At 36.0% G+C, this 22,091-nt stretch overlaps 1 protein-coding gene across 2 annotated transcripts in view; it reads left to right on the top strand.

Moving 5' to 3' along the window:
* Positions 1-260: 260 nt before the first annotated feature.
* The window catches only part of zfyve9a (zinc finger, FYVE domain containing 9a), a 73,753-nt gene continuing 51,922 nt past the window's right edge, over positions 261-22,091 (top strand). For both annotated transcript variants that reach the window (XM_001344468.8, XM_005171197.6), the window contains exon 1: positions 261-500. The gene's annotated coding sequence lies outside the window, so the exon portion shown is untranslated. The remainder of the gene's footprint in view (positions 501-22,091) is intronic.

Genomic DNA, 22,091 nt, shown 5'->3' with positions numbered 1-22,091 from the left:
TTTTTTAGGCTAAATAATGCAGACTACTTCCAATAAAATATTGACATGATTTCATTCTAATGACGTCACGCAGACTCGGTTGCCGCCCCGAGATAAAATTTCCTTCTCCACAGGCACGGCGGTGTCACCCACTGAGAAAGGCTTACCGCACAAGGTTACGAAACAGACGCCATCTTGGCTCAACGGAAAGTCTCACGCGTTGGAATTTCACGTCATCTCAGCGTAGCTTGAGCCAACATGTCCCACCCTTGCTGCAGTTCGTAGTAACCTTCTCCATGAAAGCTTTGGGGGAGGGATAAACGAGAGCTGTCGCACAAACTACTTCTTCATCCACTTCTCTGGAATACTGGAAAATGGCCTAGTTGTACCTGGAGAGATCCTGCAGATGTCAAATACATTAGCGTTTGCTTATGTGAGTGTGTATGTTGGATTTACCCTGGGGTTTCATGGCTGAATCGTGCATGAAGAAGATGATGATGATGATTATGGGGATTCCACTGGTGAGTAAACGATTAACCCACTAACTGTTATTCGCTTTTCGTGGTGTGTTTACTGTGGAGGTTCAGCGAATGCATAATTCAACACTATTGTATGCTTAATACAGTCAGAAATACAGGCGTGATCTCAAACTGAGACAATTTCAAGATTTATAAACTTAGACTCTTTAGCCATATGTTTTGTTAAAGACTATTCTATACACAATGTCTTGGAATTTTAAAGCTAACTTTTACACTATTAGCCTCAGACTGTGAAGCGTGTAAGAATTACCAGTAATCAGGTTAGTAAACACACGCAGTGATGCACGAAGTTAATGTCTGGATCGGGTTTGACAGGCTAATGTTAGTTAGCTAAGTTAACGGTCTTTAGAGACTGCAAAATAAACCTCATTATTGTGTTATAAATTGCATGTGGTTTTAGAATGGCGTCTTCATACAGTTTTGTCTGCTTTAATGTCCTGCTAAAGTAACGTTATAATAAGACGTTTTTGACAACCATATCTGAGGTAAGTTAATAACAACTAACAGTATATTGTTAATAAACACACTGTATAATTCCACTGTATTTGGAAATACCAATAACGTTACAAGGTATATGGCAATCAGAATGTTTTAAGCGAGTTAACTTAGTTTAAAAGGCTTTTGGAAAACTGAATATGGTTTAGCTTGACTATTAGATGCAGATTTTATGAAGGAAAATGTAAAACTTTTAAAAGTAATAATTTGATGGAATCCCAATGCAAATATTATAAAGGCTCTTATTTCAAACCTAAAAGTAATTTTGATACCCCATTGACAGATTTTTTACTTGTTTTAAGCGTAAACTATTTTTTTTCAAGTTTTATTAACAAACTAAACAAACAAAAACAACAACCGAAAGAAATTTTCAAAATATCAAAACTGTTTCTTTTTTTTTGTGTGTGTGTGTAAGCAAGTGCTTTTCACACAAAAGTAGTAAGAAATATGAAAACTATTTCTTAAAAACAAAATATATTAAAAATATCCCGGACAAGCAATATTAATGTTACATCCCTTCCATACTTTAAAATATTCAAAAATGTCTCTGTTACTGTTTTCAAACTATTATATTTGATTTACCATAATCACACAGGTGCCAATTTCACATTTGTCACATCCATAACAGAGAGTTGTCACATCCATAATGGAGCTTTTTTCTCATAAATGAAAAAAAAAAAGTCAAATAAAATAAAATCAGTAGTTTTTGTTCTATAGAGAACCAACTCTAATCTTTTTGATTAGCATAATTTCTTTTGGGTTGAGCAGTGTAAAGTTTATATTATTGCAAACTCGCTAACTTTTTTTGTCATATCATAACGCATGTTTATTTTCCTCATTTAAAATATAAAAATTTTTTTACATATTGGTATTTTGTTTTATCTCATAACTCTGTGCTTGGTAGTTTTGGAAAATATAAACAGATGTTTTAATATAATGTAAAAATATACTTACTGTGTGAATTTATGTTTTGAGATTTTGCTGCAAACGTCACATCCTTAATGCTAGAATTGCTCTTATATAAATATATATAAATATAAATATATAGAAATATATTAATTTATGAAGTTACCTGTAATTATGTGAAAATAAATGATAAAGTCTAATGGCAAATTTCTAAAGACCATGGAATATATGATGATGCTAAAATTAGGATCTACATATTTGACTCATTAATCATTGTAGGGCAGGTCTGTAAAGCCATAAAGGGTTTGGTATTTGCTTTCTCAGAGTGAATCAACAATTATGCAGAAGCTAAACTTACTCATTCAGCTTTCTAACGTGTGACTTACCGCACTTGTTTGAGATGAGTTTGGGAAAAAAGGGAAATGAAGCAGAGTGGAAGCTTTTGATATCCAGTGGAGCCAGTGACAGGTTGACAGATCCTTGTTTCCTACAGCAACAGATCGTCCAATAATCTAATACATCTGAGCTTTCTTTTTATAAATATGACAATTATAATGGGAACAAAGACCAGTTTGTTGTACTGTTTTCATTCTTTTTTTTCAGAATAAATGAAAGTGTAGACCTGTTACTCGAGCATTTACTATAATGTGCAAATGGAGACACCGTGGCAGCATGAGAGTTAAGAAATTGTCTAGATTTTGCAACTGCATTTAATTTATGCATTTATCTTATGCTTGAGATGACTTTAAGCTTGGGTGAAATTCTGCAGCAAGCCTTAAAGTTAATCCAAGCTGTAGCAGGAGGTGACAGCAAAACCATTCCTGGAGTGAGGAAGCAATCAAACCAAGCTTCCCGTCAGCAGTCTTGACAGCACAGTGTGCTGCATAAGTATGCTTTACAAAATGAACAACAACAACAAGAAGAAAGATTTGTACTTGATTAAAAAACTAGAGTGAAATGTCTTAACATTCCAGTGTCTAGCCAAAAAAAAAAAAAAAAGAGTTGTCGGAGCATGCTGTTTTAAAAGTTGCTTTATGAGTTTTTTGTGATGTACATTTTCATGATTTTTCTTTTTTTTTTCATGATGAGTTAAAAATTATTTTCTATTGTATATTTTTATATAAGTGATAATTAATGGTTTGACATTTAAGTGAAGTGAGCTGGTAAAACAAAAATAATAATAATAGGCCTATGTGTAGGTATAATGTTGCTTAAAATACAAAATTTTGTATAGACATTGTGGTGCACTTGAACAGACTTACAATATGTCCTGTTTGTTAATTCACAGTAAAATGATGACATCAGAATATAACTATTCATAATTATAGAGTTGATTTATTATGTTTAAGACATGTGCTTGTCATCTGCCATTGACAACATTATTGGACCATTTGTTTTCACTGGTAAAATTTGAATTTTGTCGATATCAGACTTCTTGCATTATATTCAACATTATATATAGGCTAGGGTTGTTATACTGAAAAAGAACACATTAATTTTCATGCACAACACTATGTGTTCGCTATGAAAGAAAAAAAACATATCAAGTGTTTGTCGTAATAATAACTCTAAAATGACATATGATCATTTAAATTTGCACAAAGGTTTCATTTTCACTTCCTAGTGCGGCTCATGGCCGCCATCACTGTGAGAAAAAAAACACACACATGCAAATCAAACCTCCCGCACAGCCCTCAAACGATTGCTTTGTGCAACAAACTGAACGTTATTTGGAACTTCATTACCAGTTATCCACAGCCTATGCAGCTTCAGTTCACTAAAGTAGGCGTCATAGAAGGGCACGCATGGGTTCTCGGAAGTAAACAGCTCGCGGTTAGCTCACGAGTGATTAGGTAACACTTTTAATGCCATTTGAAGGTGTCAATGTTGCTGTGAAGAATTGTGCGACTGCCTTGCTTCTATCCTGGACTTGATAATGTAATTGGCTGAATCGTAGAAAAAGCTGAATTAAGATCGTGTGTAGGGTCGAATCGAGATCGTGATCATTTTTTGATTAATCGTACAGCCCTACTATCAGCTCATAGTAACATGTACTAGCTACCTCTTTCCATCGGCTCCTAGTGAAACACGTGTCAGTGTCCTTGCGATTACACAGAATAATGAAGTTTCTGACTTCATTACCAATGTTTGAGGGTAGTGCATTTACTTTGAACTGTGATCAAACTGACTGGAACTACGTTTGTCTTTTAATGAGGGTATTTCACACCAATAAAATTAGAATCAAGAAATGAACAAGACCATGGAATACTGATATATTAAAATAAACATGGGGAATTATTACAATTAATATTATTATAATTATTATTAATTTGAGAAAGTAATCAATAAATAAATAAATAAATAATCATTTTTTTTCTTCCATGTATGGAAATTTTGGCCAATACTGAAAGTCATAAATGTTTATATTAGGAAGCAGATAACCAATATATAGTCTGATAAATAAAGGTTGATAAAAGTTTTTTAGTACCTGATTACAAAAACAAACACAAACAAACACAGTGCAGTGTTTCCCCTACCATCATATTTGGAGGGCGCCCAGTTCTCCCAACGGTTTTCCCTGCCCCCCTTGAAGTTAAGTTAATTGTATTTTATATAAAGCCAGATCACAACTTTTTTTTTAACCTGTTTACAGTTTATTGGCCGACTCGTGCGAGTGATGCTCTCTTGGTCACTAGTGCAGCCATTGTATTTCCAGTGTTTTGCATCTAGATACTATTGGTTTTGAGCTGCTGTGAAGCGAGCGGAGCATTCGCCCCTATCGCGTCTCATCCAACCTTATGACCTCTCCCGGAAGGCTCTGTGAGTCTTCAGCCAATTTTTAACGGCCCTGTGATGCCCAAAAATTAGTTAAAATGCTCAGAAATAATGGCGACGACAATGAATGAGTAACAGAACAGATCGCGAGAGCCACAGTGATGGTCTAAGCGTTGCTTTTATTAGATTAAATGAATAGAGCAGTAAAGGTATCGCGAGTGCAAATCCACCCTTCTCTCTCATTGAGAGATCTTCTGTCAATAGTTGGAGATGAGCAATATCAATAGTCCTGCATGTATTTGGACCTTTTAACATGTACTGTAACAACTGAAAGTTCTGTGTTGACAATATTGCAAGTCCACTAAAAGCTGGCCGGAATTAATAGATAAATAAATCTTAATTTATATATTTTTAAAATAAATATTTTAATAATAAAACCTGTAATATACTTATTGCAATAAACAGTATAGGCCTATTTCCTTTTAGTAAAGAAGTATTAGATGCATAGGTGCATTTTGAACTTCTTATGCATTAACCCTCTGGGGTCAAAGACCACGTATATGCGTTTTGACCTGTGGTGTCGTCAAACTGCTGAAATTAACTTAAATTACACTTTCAGTTTTGATCGTACAAATAAGATTAATACATCAATCGAATCTGTTATGTGTCTACGTTTTGTTGTGTACACTCACAACAACAACAATAACAATGTGTGTGCTTTTGCAAAATAAGGAATACAAACAGTGTAGGTAATCTCTCTTTTCTCTCTCTGTGATCTGCTTTTAGAAACGCGTCAGAAAATTGCGCTGAAACGCCGCAAAAATAAAACGCACACAGATGAGACATGTATCTCTAAAAAACTTGAAGTGTTACTTTGAAATGCAGCTATGCATATTGAAAACAAACATTGCTTGATAAAGTAATCAGTATGAAAACAACGCTATGTCTAGTTTCTCAGGCCGTACTCAAACTAGGTACAGTTGCCTCAAACCGGGCCAAAGCACGCTTGTCCCCCCTCCCGTCTCCCCCGACGGCCGGCGCTCACGCCACAAACGGGCTTCGGCACGCTTACGTCATCGCTGCTGCGCTGATCAGTGAGAAGCGCTCTCTCACTCAGCAGCACAGTGGAGATTTCTCTAGTTATATCGTTTCAGTCGTTTGATATGCCGTCAAATATTTCGCCAAACAGTCCTTAGAGATGTAGGGACACGCAGTCAGATATTTCGCCGAACAGATCCGCCACTTTTGCCGCTCATAAACAATCATAAAGCTCTCGTGCTGCAGGAATGAGGAGGTCTGCTGAAGCCGCGCAGCTGTCGTGCAGTGAGGGGTTTGCGTCTTTAATAAACTACGGCAGTTTGCGTTCACTGAACAGTAAGAATTATTAATAAATCCATATGAAACTGTGCCTTAAAAGTCACGTCTCGCTTTCAGTTTCGGGCTTTGGCACATTTTGCACTCACACACAAGCGTACCGTGCCAAAGCCCAAGTGAACCGGGCTTAGGCACACCTCTTCCAACCGGGCCAGGGCCGGCCAAGTGAACCGTGCTTGAGCCCGATTAAGCGCACTCACACTTCTCAAACAATCCGGGAAACGGGCCTGGGCACGGTACGGATGGCATAGTGTGAGTAGGCCCTCAGTCTGATCTCATTAGTTTAAATGTGACCACGCCCACGAGGCATTGTTATTACAAGCGTCTGAAGATGCGTGCAGACTGTGGTCAGAAAATGAAAATAAACTCTGCAAATATTCAACAAAGATGATGATTTATGATATCTATATAAAGTTTGAGATGTCTACTTTTGCATTAACCAATTCAAGTCAAAAACAAATGATCTCTTTTTATGTTATCCGTATAAAAATAAGGGCTGGTACGGATTCTCCAATATCGCCTCGTTACAGCTAACGTGATCCCGCCTCTCAGTAAGCATGCTGTTTATATGTAAATTTACAGGTGTGAAAACAACAGGGGTAAAGAACCAGTGGCAAAGATATAAAGTAGATAAGATGTGCTCTGAGTTTGCTCAGTAATGCTAGTAATGTTGGTCTGTGTCATGCTGACAAACTATTAGATGAAGATGTAGCCTGTAACTTCACAAAAATGTATAAAAACACTACAAAAGTGAACCAAGATAAAAAATAATCCTGCGTCTGTCAGTCTCCACTGATGTCAAGAAGCTCAGGGGTTACAGTGAAATACTGCCTTTTTTCCTGTGCTCCCATCACATGATACCTGTCTGCAAGGCTACATTTCTAAATGTCCTTTGTTAGTTTATTCTTAAATAATTTCTGTAGATACCGAATGAGAGGATGATAGCTTGTGCTAAAAGCTGCTGTGATGTGCGCGATTGTTTAAAAGATTTCATTATTGCACATGGTTTGTTTTTCACCTGTTTTCTTTTGGTCACAGTTATTTTTTTTTAATATGGATTAAATATCAATCTTTAAAATAACATTGCTCTAATATGAGATTAACAAAAATAACTCAGAATCATATTATTATTAATTAATCTTTGTATATACTATTGCATATATTTAATCTATTGTTTTTTTTTTTTTCACCAATTTAAGATGTTTGACAATGTTAAGATAATATGTTGCATTTTGACATTTTTTTTTTAAACTTATTTATGGACATAAAGTTAAAGGGCCTTGACACCTCCCACTTTCAGTTAAAGTGTACTTCGGAATTTTTTCAAAAGATGCACGATTGATGAGCGACCAACTGTTGTTGACAGTTAGCTCACAAAATGAGAGACAAACCGTGAGGAGATGCATGAGTTTATAGTTCACAAAGTTAAAATGCAAAGAAATAAACAGTAATTTAATGCCCTGCTACATTTGTTATTTGTAATTTCATATACACAACCACAATTTATATCATTATAAAGATAAGTGTGTTCATATAAACACTATAAATAAGGATTCCCCCTCGATCCCCGGGTCTAAAGTATAGATCTGAATGCAGACTCAATGCAGCAGGTCTCCTGACCTGCCTATTTTAACCATTAGGCCTGCTGGTAATATAGAGGATTTAGGCAAACACAGACACAAACACATACGAGCCTTCATGAACTGCTACTGCGTGCCGTGGGTCCGTGACTCTGTGTCTCACAGCTTGCTTGAAACTGGCAGGTCTGCCTTGCCTTCGGAAAGCACATGCTCTCATGAATAATTAAGTAGCCGGCTCTTCTCATAGGATAAGAAAATTTTGCTATGAATAATAATAAGAAACCGACGCGTCATCATTGCACTGGCAGTACTGCGCTACGTCGCCGATTTTTAATCCCGCCCCAAAAATCATTTTAAACCTGGAAGCTGAAATTAGCGGACAAAAGCTCAAAATTATCTAGTTTTCCCCACAATTAAAGCTGACAGTTGCTAAAATTGTCTTAACTGATGCTCAACACACACACATCTGTTAATATAAAAAAAGTTCTCCAGGGTGACCTGAACCTTTAAATAAAAAATATGCTGAATTTGAAGAATATTGTGTTTCTGGACTTCTCGGAGCTCAAGTCTTAGTTTAATTTATAAAATTGAGAATGAACTTGACTGTTGATGTCATTTCTCAAAATGAATATATCTCGTTTTGCAATGAAACTCTTCATTTACAAATAACTTTTTCAGTGGATTTGCTATGTGTAAATTTATAAAGTTTGCAGAGTTTTTAAGTGTGTACTGACTCTCACAAGTGTATCTCCAGTTATTTTGTGTTATTAATATATTTTAAATATACTGCAAACAAAAAAAGTATATAAACTTTTTCTCTGATTCTTTCTTGAAACCATTCCCTCTTAGTCACATACCTGTCTGATGGCTCATTTTGCAGCTCATTACACAGGTCTTTGTCTTCTCAGGTGTGACTCACTGCATAGTAATGATAGTTCACACCTTCTCGCTTAACCAATTTCACTCAAAAAGTGACTTAGAAATTTTAATTTATTGTACTGTTTTCTGTGAGCAAGTGAATAAGATGATTCTCACATCACTTTGAAGCAAAAACGCTAGGCTACAAGATCCTGTGTGTTTCACGGCCTTGTTTCAGTGACTTCAAAATTGTAGTTTTTCACTAACCACGCATAAACGTCTCTTTCTCAAAAACACAAACACATACAAACATGCTGCTTAGGTATGATTGTAGCCCAACTTGTGCTGTTTACAGTGGTATCACACTTTAGTCATAAGTATGTTTTTAAAATACTGAAAACAACACAAATGTCAGTGCATGTCAAAACTTCTCCAGAGCCCCAAAACACCCTCAGACCCCAGAGGGTTAAATGTGAGCTCCAAACTTTTTCTTGATTGAGAAATGTTGAATTCTTCCTACATTATTTGCAGTGTTTCCAAACTGCATTTTAAGTTTTCATAACAATTTTTATATCTGTGTTATATTTTCTGTGGCAGCTCATTCCGCCGTGGCAACCCCTAATAAATAAGGGACTAAGCTGTTGTAAAATTAATGGATGAATTATTTTCTTTAAAGCTGCTTCCGGCCATGACATGTTCAAACCTAAGGAGATATGTTTAAGATATTATATGCAGCATCCTTTATTTATTCTCTTAGGTAAGGCAAGATCTTCTTTTAAGGTTTGTACTTAGAGGGAAAATGTGCTCAATGCATTATAAAGTTTGAAGCATTAAATCGCTACTCAGTATCAGCCGATCACCATGACAAGGAATTAGTACTCAATATCTATATCAGCTGCAAAAATCCTGATTGGAGCATCCCTAGCTTTTACCCAACTTGGCTGTCAGAGCAGAAATACTCCCCCTGGCTGTAAAAGACTGATCTTAGTAAGTCAGTAAATACACCCTTAGAAAAAAGAGTTATACTTGAGTAAAGGTCAAGTATAAAAGTATACTTTATTTAGTAAGCATACTAATATCAATGTATTAGTAGTGTACTTTTAAGTGTTCTTCCAGAAGCCCATTAAAGGCTGATTTATACTTCTGCGTCAAACACCGGCGTATGCTACGGCGCTGACGCATAGCCCTTCGCCGTGGCCGTTGCCGTCACTGACGTGCACCTCTCAAAAAATGTAACTACACGTCGCAACAACGCGTAGCGCAAGCTCTGTGATTGGTCGGCTTGGTAGCGCTGACGAGTCTGGGCGGGACCGAGAGCCCCGCGAATGGCGCGAACCCAATGTAGCGATTGTTTACAAGTGTGGAGTCCCGTGAAGGAGCTCCGGATGGAAAGTTTTGTTTTGTGTTTACCTCATAGTTAAAGTTGCTGCACGTCCGCTGGTTGCTGCCTCAAAATGAGTGAGTTTGAGCCCCTTTTACATCCTGCAAGTGTTCAGGAAAACAAACCAGCAGAGAAGAAACTCGACACAGAGGAACATTTACACCTCACTGCCCACTAGCGTTTCGGAAGTGTTAATGCAGACCAACAGAGACATCACGCAGAAGTATAAATGCACAGCCACGCGCGTTGCATGCGCCATGGGTTACGCCGGTCACTTGACGCAGAAGTATAAACCAGGCTTAAGATACACTGCAGTGACAAGCTGCACACTTCGTGGATAAAAAGATATGAAAATAAAAGTAAACAAATTAACACCATGAGTCTGAACAGCCACGCCGCCAACGCACTTTTAATCCGAATGTTTGTATTTTGAAAAACATCTAGTATGTAGATCTGTCATCATAGCAAAGATAAAAGAAATCAGTAATTAGAAATGAGATATCAAAACTATTGTTCAGTAATAAGTAAAAAAAAACAAAAAACTTTCCATTAAACAGAAATTGGGGTGTAAAAGGGTTGCTAATATTCAGAAGCCTAATAATTCTGACATCAACTGTATAAATACACATTTTTTTCCACCCTGCAAAGAAAAGAGAAGTAAATACAATAGGATACAAATTTGAAACAAACTGTGCTTTAAGCTTCTTCATCCTAATAAAAACACTTTAGCTACAAAAATCCTTCAGTCAAGAGCAGTGAGGAATTTTGTTCTTGTTGTTTGAAAAATGATAAAAACAGGTGGCACAGGAACATCGCGCTGTTACTTTAATGGTTTCTCTTTCACGTGTTTTTGATTCTCAACTCGTTTGTTTATTACACAAATGAGGGTTAATATAAATAATCACTAAACACAGCGTTTTGACACCTATTTGACCATTAAAGCGCTCACGTTAAGATGACTTTAGATGTCTGCGCTCCTCTGCTTGTCTCAGTGTGCGAATGAGACCGAATGCTGACCGCATGCTTCTGCTTCTGTGCGCGCTTTTGGTATATGATGCTATAATCGTTTATCTCGATTAATGGTTTTTCATAATCGTTAGAAATCAAAATCGAAATCAGATTTTCGATTAATTGCACAGCCCTACTCAGAGTTCACCGCTTCTTCTTGTTGGAGCTGCTTCTTCCTTGAGGAGATTTTAACCTAACCCAGCACTGAACTGGGACAGATTCTGGAGCTGTGCTTTGTCAAATCATGCATGCTATGTAATTTATAGTTCTCTGAAACATAATTAATATTGAACTGTAAGCAACTCTGTCTTTGTGTCGTGCCCTTTGGAAGCCCAAAAACAGAAACAGAAGAAGCTCTGTGGAAAAGCAGTGTTTTGACGCGTTTAGCTCTCTCTCTGCTGTAACATTGTAGCACCTCTGGCCACGCCCCTTAGCTGCGCATTGTTTGTGTGCAGCAAAAGTACGTGTGTGATCTCACAAGGCCTGGAAGTATTTTTTTTGTAGTCCCCAAAAAACCATTCATTATAGGCTTTGCTAAGCTGACTCTGTAAAAACCAATGTCTCCCTTGAATTGCATTGCATTGCTTCTTGCATTGAACTTGAAGCATTTTACAGTCAGAGATGCAGTTTTTGTTCACACAGCTTCATTACACATCAACTAAAGTTTAAAAGATGATATCGTTGTGGACCACCCCTTAAAAAAGTGACAGTCACAAAAACAGCACAATTAGAATCGAAGCCTGAAAAGTTTCAAAACATGAGTTAAAAAGCATTATTTGTGGTGCATTTTGCCCTGAAACTTCACATGCACGCTCTAGGGACATCAGAGACTCATTTTACATCTCGTAAAAGGGGAATAATAGCACACTAAATGCATATGCACACTTTTGAAGAGTTTTTGTTAAAGGAAGGATGAGATACCTGTCAAGTTGCTGAGATGCCTGTCGTGTTGCGGTCTTTTCATCATCAGATATAAAAGTTTTAGTTTATAAATGATTTTGGGCAAAGAAAGAGTTAAATGTTCCCTTGCAGTTGCTGTTTTACTGCTGATGCATTTTTAAAACTAAATCTTTTTTTGTCTATTGTAAGTTGTCTTTTTTTTGTAAATTTTGTCTAAGTTTGTTAAGTAAGTTTTTAATTTCTTTTTTTAACAAGACTTGTATTAATTTGCACATATATAATTTATTTATTTCCAAAAATAATTGTTCATTTTTATAATCTGCCATGTATCCATTTTACTACCCATGAATCCATTTTGCTACCCTTTGTAGTTTTACTACAAAGTCCAGAATACATATTAATTTTTTAAATAGGCTTTTAAAAATATAGGTCTAAAGATTTAATAAACTGCTCCATTTAAAAAAAAAAAATAGATTTTTCACACTTATTCACGTCACTCTTTACAGGATTAAGTCACAAAACAAGCCATAGGGCAAACAGATTAACTTTTCATGTTAGCAGACCTACAAAATTTGCCCATCGTGACATTGGTGGCTTTTTTTCCTAACAGCTTTGTTATATAACAACCTAATGGCTGAAGAGAGTTAGGTTTTTATGTCATTCACAGTCAGAATCTGTATTCTGTTTGCCCTATTGTTTTTTGTTTGCGACTTAAAACTGTTTACAAAAACCACAAGTATTAAGACATGTTGATTAAATGCTATTCTACTTCCTGGCAATCCCCCAAAAATTGCAGATGGGTTTTAAATGTATCGTAGCAGAAAAACATTCTAAGTGTACAGGTGTAAAAGCACAGCACCTCAGTTGACTGACTGTGCATGTATTATTTAGAAAATCTACCGAGTAATTAAATCTTAATTAGGCATGGTTGCTGGTTTCATGGCTTGCAAACAGCTTGCCTCTTAAACCATTTTAGGTTTATAATTGTTCTTTAAAAGCAATTAAAACAATCTAGAATTGAGGAAAGTTTAACTGTTCACTGTGCCATCAGTTTCTGGTAAATTATATAGTGCTGCTTAAACATTGACAATTAGCCCTGAGTGTGAAAATAAAACTCTTTATGTTTCAGCATGGGCGGAGTCAGTTTAATGGAAACTTTGCTGTTTTTTGAAGGTTTTGTTGCTGTGCTGCCAGTCATCTATACCAACGCTTGTAGATTTTGTAATTAAAGGCTTAAACCCATTCAGGCAGTTATAGATGAATGGGGATTTTACCCCTAGTTTTCATCATGTCCCAGTGTATATAGGATTGACAAGTTAAAATGTCTCTTGCACTGAAGCTAGGGCTGCACGGTATTGTAAAAAAAACTGGTGATATTTAGTTTTTCTGCAATATATGTTGCAAAATGTATAATTGCACATTCAACTATTTGGAAAAATTGCATATTTACGTTGATTTAGATGATTTTGTTGAGGGTGCATCCGACAAAACAATAGGACAAAGTTAAAAATGAAATGTACAACACTATGGTTTTAAGTGGAGTATAACAGTATTGAAATAAAGAAATTTAATAATCCAATGTAAAACAACAGTGTTTTCGTTGTATAACGATATAAACCAAATTAATCAAATCCAGTCTAACTGTCAAAGCTGACAACTTTGTATTGTCTTGTGTCCAAATGGGTTGTTGCTTGATCAGATATGGTTGCGACCGGAAGATAACTTGAATTTTTTATATTATTTATTAAAATTCCCATTAATTGTATTTTATTAACGTCTACCCCTAACCCAACAGTAAACCTAATTGTCACTGTATAAATACTAGTTGTACCGAGTAGGCATAGGCCGCTACAAGATTCGATAACGATATGATAACCTTGGATAAAAATATTAGTTTCACGGTATTGTGATTACTGCTCTAAAATATATTCTTTTTTCAATATCTGGGAAAAAAACTAAAGTTTTTTTGCCTTTTGAACACAATATATATTTTTTTGAAAGATTTAAAAAATTTAGAAACAGTAAACATGTGAGGCTAAATGATTCAAATGAATCACTGACTTCTGCTATCTTCATTAGAAGATAATGATGTCCTAAAAAAATTAATATTAAAAAATAAAAATAAAAAACGTAAATTTTATGGCGGTTTTAAAATCTTGACTTTTCCCAAACTGTGGTATACCTTAACGTTTATCTCATACTTGATTATGCTATTTATTAAATTACCCAATAAATTATTATTTTTTTTAATGCCTGCCCAACCCGAAACCCAACTGGCACAGTACTATAAAAATATTAAATATTGTTACAGTGTCACAAAATGATGCTATATTGATGTGTGTATGTGCAGCTGTATCCTATTTAGACTTTACCGTCCAAATGGTTTAAATTAACTTGAAATCTCTTGGCATCCTGCGATGTAACTGTTGCAGATTCGCACATTGCCATAGCAATGCTGAAACGATATATTGTGCAGCCTTAACTGACACAATAGCGAAACTAAACACCATATGCTTGCCTAGCACTCCTGGAGCTGATAAATGGCAAAGAAAATTCTAAGACACGAATTCTCCCATTAGACTTAAATATGCATTTCTACGATTCTGCCAATTATGTTTTCAGGTTCAGGAGAGAAGCAAAGGCGGCCACACGAGTCTTTTCATTGTTCCACATAAATTGCTCAGTGACATGAACACCTCCAAATGATGTTGAATAAGTCACACCATGTATTTATAAGGTATAATTCACCTAAAAATTTAATTTTTGTCTTTATAAAATGCGTCACTTAATGATAGACGCGCGAGCGTCTACTTTAGTGATCAGAACCTGCATATGTTGTGAGTAGCAGGTAACAGTTGTAAATAATATTCAGTTTGTGGCACAGAGAGATCGTTTGGGAGCCGCGCGCGAAGTATGAACAGCACTTAGCAGTCAAAATGAAACCGAAAGTGTGCACTTCATTTAAATGATCATATCACATTATAGAGTTATGATTACGACAAGCATTTGATATGTGTTTTCTTTTATATCGAACACAGTTGTGCATGAAAATAAATGTTTACTATAGCCTATATAATGTTGAAAATTATCAGATAATGACAAATGTCTGATTTTACTAGGGCTGCAACAACGAATCAATTAAATCGATAAAAATTGATTACTAAAAGTGTTGGCAACAAATTTAATTATTGATTCATTGTGTCGCGCGACACGGAGACGTTTGATTAAAAAAAAGAACACTTTAGCTCAGTGCGGAGCGGACTGAAAAGGCCTCTCTCCATTTCTCGCGCACTGATGAGTTCAGTGCCTCAAGAAGACAGGGAGAATCAATACAGAAACCTACATTTGTTCCGTTTTGAAGTGAGAACCATAAAGTCCCTGGTGCTGGTGTTTTGGCGCTGAGCCAGAGAATGGTGGCGGGGTTAAGTTTTGTTTTCGGTATTCCTGACACATTCAGTCATAGATCGCAATAACTCAAAAACCTCTTACCCTAAAAAGATCTAAACTGTGTTTTCTACAAAAAAGACAAAGCAGGTTATGTTTCACAGCTGCCTTTTTTTTTTCGCTCTATTATGAGCACTGCTCTGTTTAAGCAGTCGCAATATGCGCTGAGCACAGCTCTTAGTAAGGCACGGTCAGAAAAGTGCTTCTTTTTATTTTTCTTTTTTTCTTTTCAAAAACAAAACCAACTTAACTCCACTGGAAGACGTGTCATATTATCACAATTATGCAGTGTTTTAATCGCCTAATACTTCACTTATGTTTTAGATATGTAAATACACACAAGTACTGGTAAAACAAGACATTTAGAGTTTGTAAAGCACACAAGGAAGTCTAGAAATCCATTCAAATATAAATTGTTGATGTGTTTTGTTCATCAGATACACATTACACATAGTGAAAGTAACTCTTTGAATCTACGCTTCTCTAAATTCACCAGCCACTCACTAGCATGTATTTTGGGAGTAACTTATGAATGTACAGCTGAATCCTGCGTGTTCTGCTTTTAATGAATGAGCTAGTGGTCGCAAGTAAACAGGGAGACGTCCATCTCACTGTATAGATCACAATCACTTACACATTTACTTAAAAAATTTTTTTGCTCAATTTAAATATTATTTGATGTATATTTTTTATTTTGTGTAAACCTGAACACATCTATAATACTGCTGTTATTGGTTTGGGAATTATTTAAAATGTTTTAATAACAAATCAATGTCCAAATATGAATGTGTGTTATTATGTGTATTAAGTTAAAGGTGTTAAATATAAATGTTTGACTCTAAGGCAAAAAGTACCAAAAATGTTTGGTATTAAAATACATAAAGTGGTTTAAAACATCTCTTCTTTAAATTTGGCCTAAAAAAATGTCTGAAGAATTGTTTTCACTTAAATCCATGGTAAAAATAATGAAATGAAAGTAATACATGCAAGGCCTAATCCAAAAATACGAAAACATTTTGAAAAAAGTTTTTGTTTGTATCACGCCTACCTAGATCATTTATTACTGCTTAAAGAATCTGCCCATTTTGGTGTCCAAATACAGTGTAGTTGTTTTTGTAGCCTGTGGCTTTAAATTCAAATGAGCTACTTCTCCCTGCCCACTGTTCCCAACTACGTATCTGCTTCTCATCATGCGTTATGGCAGATACACAGCACAGTGACAGAGAAAAAAAAAACAATTAAGTTTGTGATAGTTTATTCAAGCCTTTCTGAAATGATGAGTCTCAGTCAAATGCTGTTTGCATCACACACACACATATTAGCGTTTATTGATGCCGCTGTGGTTATTTATAGCAGTTAAGAATTAGATATTGATTTTTGTTTATTGCATACATGCTCTGTTTTAAAAACTTTTAAACTTTTAAAAAATATCGCAGAGAGTTGTAACTAATATTTAAATTCTAGTTTATTTGCAAATAAAGTGTTCTGTGGACATGTGTACATGTTATTATAGAAACATGGTGTCTGTTAATCAATTCGGTGGGCGGGTAAAACCGCACTCGTACATCACTGGGATTTGGGTCCTAATTTCACGGCAGGAAATTTAAAAAAAAACAGACTTTTTGTATTTCTATCAATCTAATATAATAGTGGACACACTATACCTTTTATTAGCTTACAAAAGTGGATTTTCATCATAGGTGTCCTTTAAAGGGTCACAAAACACCAAAACACATTTTTTGAGCTGTTGACAGTCGTATATGTGTCCCACACTGCTAAAACACTATTAGGACACATATTTCACTAAAAAGTGAAAATTGGTTGTTTTTTGCGTTATTTCAACCAAATTCTTACTTCTGGTTTGAAAAAAGTTTTTGTAGCTGCTTCACGGCCATGGGGTCTTAGTGTGTATTCCAGCGTGTAGTTCCTTATTACTTCTCTGAGTGTGTTGCATTCATTCATGAGTAAGACTTGGTTCAAACCAATCAGCACGCTCTATGTATGCGGTGCAACTTCATTTATTAGCATGATAGCTTCTAAGACTGTTTTTAGTAGTTACAGTGTTCAGACGGCAGAGAGACGCCGCGTTGTGTTGCCAAGCTGGTGAACATGAATTGTTTGGAGTTACGGGTCGTCAGTGTTGTGTTTTTAATTTGCTGCAGTGTAGGTTTTGTTTTCATTTTCCCTCTATGAGAGCGCAGCTGGACTCGCATGTGAAAAAATATGTGAAAATAAAAGAAATACGTGTCTAAGGAACATCGTTTACCTGAGAGCTTTTCTCATCTGGAAATAGTGAAATCTGGATTTGTCACTCGTCTCCTTTTAATAAATACGCGGATCCAGTTTGTGTTGATTGTCCTGTCTCTACAGATTTGGTAAGTGAGCGACTAGTGGTCTTTGTTTGTTTATTCAGTGGCAAAGTTAGTTTGTATTGTCAGCAGTACTCTTTTAGTATTTAAAGACGGACCTTAGTCAAATGATTTCTAATTTAATAAAGTTTACCGTCCATTAACATCACTACAATATTATGGACTGAAAAATCTGCTGTAAATGCTGCTCTCCGTGTATAAACATGTAAGCACCACAACCAAACCATTACTGTTGTGGAGGATTTTCGTGGCATTTTGTGACAGGAATAACACACACAGCTTTCTGACGCTACCTACCGAGTGAATCTAAGTTACAGAGAAATGCAGAGTTTTTTTGTCTCATTCACCATGTGGTAACAAACATTGTATGAAAGATACACACTTCCAGCAATTCCTCGAATCAAATATCTCTTTTGTCACGTGGGGCATGAATGAATTTCCTGAATAAAAGAGCCAAACTGCAGTTAAAGTCCACTATTTAATAATTTGGCAAATAATTCGATTACTGGGGTGTCCATGTAAACACAGTCACAGTCTTTCTCCTCTGCGCACACCCAAATTTTTTATTCTACAATGCAGAGAAGGACTCTGCAGAAATGTATCAAAAGTGCCAGCAAAGATACCCCCAACAGATATCTGCAATTTGATGTTTTCAAGATATTTTTATGCAAATTCAAGGGTCTCATTCTCCAGTCTCATTTAAGAGCTTTCCTGACTATTTCTTAATCGCCTCTTTCTGTATTTTGCTGACAGTGAGGCAAAGCATGCATCTTTAACGAAGCACAAAATGCCTCTTTCAAAAGCCTCTACTTGGTGGAATATCTCGTCTCTGGCGTAATCTTCAACATGCTTGTTCTTTCGTACAAATAGCCTTTACTGTTAACCAGTTTAACAGTGACTATTAACAAAGTAAGCACCTTCTGATTTTAGCAGTAGCATATTAACTGGAAGATGTTGGCTTTGTTTGAATCGTAACAAATAAAGCTCTATTTTAACAATATATGTGCGAAGTTTAAAGCGCTTGACACAAAAGCATTAAGGGCATGTCCAAATCCTCTATTTTAATGATGGTAGAATACACTACATCCTGCCGCATGCAACATGGTTGTGCTTTTTTTTCTTAATGTGTGCGCCTCGCTTACACTATGCTTAATACACACAAGATGTAGAGCAATACGCAAATATCTTTACATATGAAAAATAATTAAAATATTAAGGATATATACAGTTGAAGTCAGAATTATTAGCCCCCCTAAATTATTTCCCACCCTGTTTAATTTTTTCCCAAATTTCTGTTTAATGGAGAGAAGTTTTTTTTTTTTGAATATTATATTTTTATTTTCTTAAAGCAACATAGAGCGATACAAAAAGCAACAGCAATTATAAAGACAAAACAGGAAAAAAAATAAAAATAAAAGGGACATAAGACAGAAAAAAAGAAGGTTTTAAAACCATTATTACATCAGTTCCTCTAATATTATACATGGGTCAACAATGTTACACCTATATATCTAGGCCAGTGGGAGCAGGCAATATGGTGATCTTGCAGACGATAACAGGGTTATACCATTAAACTGTTGTTCTGGGCATTTGACAAATAATTAAAAAAGGGTTTCCTGGTGGCTTCGAAGCCGGCAATGTTGTCAGAAAGATTGTGTCTTAATCTCTCTAAATGTAAACTGGTGGAAAATTCTGAAAGCCAGGACTTAAAAAGTGGTTTTGATGCCTTTTTCCATAAATAAAGAATAATTTTTTTAGCGAACACCATTCCATATTGAACAGCTTTTTAAAATTGTTAACTGAACCCACAAAGCGAGTCAGACCAACCAAAAACAGCAATTGCTCGATCAGGGGCTAGGTCACAAGAATAAGCCTCAGAGTAGAAGTTGAAAATTTCGCTCCAAAACTCAAAAAGTCTTGGGCATGACCAAAAAAGATGTCCTAAAGAGCCTTCCGCAGATTCACATTTGTTACATTTAGAGGAGATGGAGGGGTAGAATTTATTAAGCTTAACCCTGGAATAATGAAGCCGATGTACTACTTAATATTGGATTAGTTGATGTCTGGAGTTTATAGAACATGTATTTATGACCTTGATAGACTTTTCCCAGTCCTCATTGGTAATTTGAATGCCTAAATCTTTCTCCCAGGAGTCTTTCAAATACAAGGTAGATATGTCAAACTGATTATTAAAAACGTCTATAAAATGAGAAAACAAATTAGAGGCATCAGGAGAGGCGGAGAATAATTTATATACATCATGTTCATCTGCTAATAGTTAAAAGTGGGAGATGGATGTACGAACATAGTTTCTCAGCTGTAGATATCTAAAAAAATGTGATGGTAAAAGATAAAATTTTTGTCAGCTGAGGGAATGTAGCAAATTTTCCATCCATGTACAAGTCTTTTACAGTGACCATTCCTTTACTGGACCAAATTGAAAATGTGGAGTCATTGAGTGATGGCTTAAAGGCGTGGTTATGAGCAATAGGGGTGGAAAATGTGGTAGATGGCAACTTAAACACTTTCCGGATCTGACACCATATTTTGAGAGAACTGCTAAGTATAAAGTTTGTGTTGACTACTGTTATTGATGGTGGAGGAGCTGCAAAAAGTAGAGAGGAAAGAGAGTAGAGAGCAGTTCGCAGCCCAATAATAATACTGGAAGTTTGGCAGGCCTAATCCGCCCTGTGACCTAGGTTTACATACGTGTAGTTTAGAGATACGGTGCGCCTTAAAGCCCCACACAAATGGTAACACAATCGAATCGAGTTTTAAAAAACTTTTTGGGCAAAAGAATTGAAAGGTTTTGGAAAAGATATAAAAATCTTGTTACCATTTTGACTGCTTTCACGCGTCCTACCATAGACAGCGGAAGGGTTCTCTAACTTTCTATATTAAGCTTTAAGCTCTCTAACATAGCTAAATAATTTAATTTGTATATATCATTTGGGTTTTGTGGTATGATGACCCCCAGGTATTTCAAACTGTCTGCTGCAATTTTAAAAGGTAGGTTCTGTAAAAAGCTTGGGTTTGTCTTGTCAGATACAAGCATGAGTTCACTCTTGCCAATTCACAGAGTAACCAGAGAACTTTCCAAAAATCTTCAATAAATCTAACAGAGTTGGGATGGATTTTTCTGGGTTGAGTAGGTAGAGGATAACGTCGTCAGCATAGAGGGATATGTGATAGTCTAATTGGCCTATCTTAGGTGAAAAAATAAGTGGGTTGTTTCTAATGGTGGTTGCAAGGGGTTCTATAGCTATGGCAAAAAGCAGGGGTACCCCTGTCTGGTGCCTCTATGCAATGCGAATTGTGAAGATTTATCAAAATTAGTGAGCACTGAAGCCCTAGGTTTTGCATAAAGCATTTTCACCCAACAAGAGAATGATTCTCCTAGATCGAACTCCTGAAGCACTGCAGTAAGATAGTTCCATTCAATTTGGTCAAATGCCTTTTCGGCGTCCAGGGATAAGATGGCGACATTTGAAGCAGAATCGTGTTTTGAGTATAAAATGTTCATTAAGCATCTTACATTAAAGAAAGAAAAGCGTCCAGGAATGAAGCCGGTCTGATCAGGATGAATAATTTTTGCTATACATTTATTTAATCTGTCTGCAAGGATCTTAGTAAAAATTTTCAGATCTGAATTAAGAAGGGCTATGGGGCGATATGATGCTGGATCAGTTTCATCTTTTCCTTTTTTAAGAATTAGCGAAATATTTGCATTATACATTGACATTGGAAATTCCTGATTGCCGATAGAATAAGTTTTTGAGAATATTTCTTATAAAATTCAATTCCAAAGCCGTCAGGTCCGGCAGCCTTACCGCTAGGGAAAGATGCAATGGCTTCAAGTATTTCATCTAACGTTATTTCTGCGTTGAGGGCATCTCGATCTGCTTCATCTAATTTGGGGAGGTATAGTGATTGAAGAAATTCGGAAAGGGCTGTAGGGACAGTGGAAGCTTGGGATTCATACAAGGCCTCATAAAATTCCTTAAAACATTTATTGATGTCACTAGGACTTGTCGTTAGGGTTCCATCCTCTTTCCTAACTTGGTGAATAGCAATTAGCTTGAATACTTTTTAACTGATGCGCGAGCAGCCTATCCAGTTTGTCTCCCAGCTCAAATTGTTTTTGCTTTATTTTTAATAGCATATTACTGACTTGGTCTGAAAAAATTCTATTATACTCTAGTTTTAATGCTACAATCTCTTCGAGAACCTCAGGATCTGCTGAGTCCACATGCAAGTGTTCAAGTTGATTAAGACGAGCTTTAATTACTGACAGGGACTTTTTCCTTTTTTTTTAGGCTGGATTCATATGAAATTATATATCACCTTAATACCGCCTTAAGTGACTCCCACAGTGTTGAATCGGATACTTCTCCTGTGTCGTTAAACATAAGATACTCATCCAACCACTCTGTTAAATGTTGGGAAAAAATGAGGATCAAAGATTAATGTAGGATTGAATCGC

This window comes from Danio rerio, chromosome 2, assembly GCF_049306965.1.
Source record: "Danio rerio strain Tuebingen ecotype United States chromosome 2, GRCz12tu, whole genome shotgun sequence".
Classification (NCBI taxonomy): domain Eukaryota; kingdom Metazoa; phylum Chordata; class Actinopteri; order Cypriniformes; family Danionidae; genus Danio; species Danio rerio.
Note: the sequence above shows the minus strand (reverse complement) of the source record. Positions and strands in the feature narration are given on the sequence as shown.